Source organism: Sinocyclocheilus rhinocerous, unplaced genomic scaffold, assembly GCF_001515625.1.
Source record: "Sinocyclocheilus rhinocerous isolate Xijiao unplaced genomic scaffold, SAMN03320098_v1.1 scaffold942, whole genome shotgun sequence".
Taxonomy (NCBI): Eukaryota; Metazoa; Chordata; class Actinopteri; order Cypriniformes; family Cyprinidae; genus Sinocyclocheilus; species Sinocyclocheilus rhinocerous.
In genome coordinates this window covers 76,899-80,387 of record NW_015627890.1, presented here as the reverse complement: position 1 = coordinate 80,387, position 3,489 = coordinate 76,899, and positions in this window count along the sequence as shown.

Sequence of the window (3,489 nt, the reverse complement as noted above, 5' to 3'; positions counted from 1 at the left end):
ACACACACACCTGATGAAACACCTTTTTCACAACGTATCTGCCTTATGTTTTCTCAGCATCTGACAACATTTTGACATCAAAATAGAAACCGGACAACTTCAAACTAAACCTGATAAACTGGGCTAATGAATAGTGATTATTCATTCACAAAGATGGTTTAAAAATTAATGCATCATAGTTAGTACCCTCATTCTGTCAGCGCGCTCCAACTTGAGTCTATTTCCACTGAATCTTTAAACACGCGGGCGGCTTGTTTTCACGCGATCTCGAGATGCATTTAAGTGCAAACGTACCGCTATTGACACAATCATACATCTTCACTGCCAGTGTTTTGCCTCGAGCTCCTTACATTTTGTTCTTGACACACACGACTGTAGGTTCTGTATAGTTCAGAACCCATTTGATTCAAGCATTAGAGAGCTTATAAAAATTTCATATGTTTAACGATATGCTTTAATGTTCTGGCTCGCTCTGGCTTTAGAAATAGCCACGTTTGCTTGCAGATCCTTTAAACAAAGAAACCTTCAGTAGCCGAACGCATTAAACCCCAGACTGCTCGAGGGTGTAATAGCGTTTTCCTGCCAGGAAAGTCTCTCAAATGTAATGCCTTCAGAACGCCACTTCCATCATCCTTCATGTAACAAAAGAAATAAACACAAAACTCCAGCCTAGTACTGCATACAACATGGTGCTATAAGGAGTGAAAAACGTCTTTAGAAACAAGGATGAAATGAAAAACAATCCAAAAAAATGGACCCCCGGCCCCTGACGATGCCGTTTTTTGTTCGTAAGCATCGCGCCGCAATCGTCATGAGATAATGACACACACTACACCAGCAGAGGGGCGGAGCCTGCGTTCCGTATGCGTGAGGACGTCCTCTGATTGGTGGTTTGGGCGGAACAGGGCGTGACTCAGATCCTGCTGGAGTTCTTTGGGTTTCTGGTTTGATTACATTCCCCGTATAAACGCTGAGAGAGTGTGTGAGAGTGTGTGTGTGTGTATGTGTGTGTGTGTGTGGGTGGATGTGTGTGTGTGTGTCTAGGGGCCGAGGGCCTGAGCGCGTGTCTCTAGTCCAGCGGCTCCTGCTTTATCCTGATGGGCGTGTTCATGGACTGACTCCGCCTGTCCTCGCGACACACGACGTACTCGCTGAACTGAGACGAGTCGACGCCGCCGCCGCAGGACGCAGCCACGCTGAAACCCTTCTGGAAGAGACGCTCCAACACCTGAAACACACACACACGCACACACAGACGGTCAAATATGACAGACTGGAGGACATCAGCATTAATAGTCAATTAAACATTTTCACTCAGAAATACATAAAAAATGTGACATATTATTGTGATTTAAAACAGCTGTTTTCTATGTGAATATCTGTTAAAATGTAATTTATTCCTGTGTATTTTCAGCATCATTACTCCAGTCTTCAGTGTCACATGATCTTCAGAAATCATTCTAATATGCTGATTTGCTGCTCAAGAAACATTTCTGATTATTATCAATGTTGAAAACAGTTGTGCTGCCCAATATTTTTGGAAACTGATACATTTTATTTTTCAGGATTCACAGATGAATAGAAAGTTCAAAAGAACACAATTTATTTGAAATAGAAATCTTTTGTAACATTATAAATGTCTTTACTGTCAATTTTTTATCAATTTAATGCATCCTTGCTGAATAAATGTATTAATTCCTTTCATTAAAAACAAACATACTGATTCAAAACTATTGAACATTAGTGTACGAGTCAGCAAAAAGAGTAAAGGCAAAAAATAAAATAAATAAGCCCTCAAAAATGACAAACTACATTAAACAGTACTTCCCATATGCCAAAAAATAAAATAAAATAAAATAAATTCTGGCCAAAATATATTTTAAATATATTCTAAATATACACTACTCACAAAAAGTTAGGGATATTTGACATTCGGGTGAAATTTATGGAAAATGTAAAAAGTTCATGCTGCAGTGATATTATATCATGAAAGTAGGGCATTTAAGTAGAAGCATGCAACGGTAATTTCTTCATCTCAAACTATTCATTGAAACAAATGCTAACAACAGTGGTGGGTATGTCTCAATAACTTGTCATGTGTCCTCGAGCATCAATTACAGCTTGACGACGTCTCATGCTGTTCACAAGACGACTTATTGTCTGCTGAGGCATGGCATTGCACTCTTCTTGAAGGGCTGCCCTCAGGTCACTGAGGTTCTGGGGTGCAGGGTTACGACCCTCTACACGATGACTCAGATGATCCCATGGGTTCTCTATGGGATTCAGGTCTGGAGAAAGTGCAGGCCACTCCATTTGAAGTACCCCAGCCTCCAGCAGCCGTTCCCTGATGATGTGACCTCGATGAGCTGGGGCATTGTCGTCCTTGAAGATGAAATCAGGCCTGTGTTGCTCATGCAGAGGCACAATGACTGGATTAATGATGTTATTCAGGTAGTATTGGCTTGTCACAGTACCATTCACAAGGTGTAGGGCAGTTCTGTATTGACTAGACACACCTGCCCAGACTGTAACACCAGGCTCGTCTGGTGACAACACTGGCTGATGCATAGCGTTCTCCTGGACGTCTCCAACAGAATGGGATGTGGCCAAAAGACGTCCACTTCTATGCCTTTCTGTGACTCTTCAGGTCTCTCTGTGTCTCTGTTGCAACCTGCTGATGACACTCTGTGACACTCAACTTCCCTCTGAGAACATCTCGATTGAAGCCTCGCAATGTCCAGGTACTGTTGATCAGTTGTTAGGTGTCGTCTTGGTCTCATGATGTCAAAATGTGAACAGCATGATGAAGAGGACCGTTTAAATACAAATTGTCATTGAACCAGAACATTCAGTGGTCGATTCATGGATCAGACACTTGTTGCGATTTTTGCGGTTAATCACCTTGTTAGAGAACAGCATGTTATGCAATAATTACTGAAACATTGAACAGATGGACATATGCATTCAAAAGTTTAGAGAAGGTCAAATTAGGTTCACCTGTAAAGGTTATAGCATTCTGAAATTTCACCCAGAAGTCGAATATCCCTAACTTTTTGCGAGTAGTGTATGTTGTAAACAGTGAAGCTAAACAAAATATATTTTTAAAACAAACAAACAAACAAAATAGTTCAAACTAAATGCAAAAGTAGATGGAAAAGCCTACTAGAGATCAAAACTTGATTTAAGATTTTATCATGTTTAATTTATTTTTTCATATATTGTAATGTAATTTTTTTTGGCAAAATTGTAAATCATGTTCCTCACTGATTTTTATTAAAATGTGTTATATTTATACACATATTATAGACAACAAATAAAGTTTTACTTAAAATGTGATGTATGTGAATGTATTTTTTTGGACTGACATATATGAAGGTAGAAAATATATGGCATATATATCACTAGAAAATATATTTACGTAAATATATATTTTGAAGCATATTTTAGGAAATATGTTTTTGGCCATTTTTGGAATATTTTGAAATATAT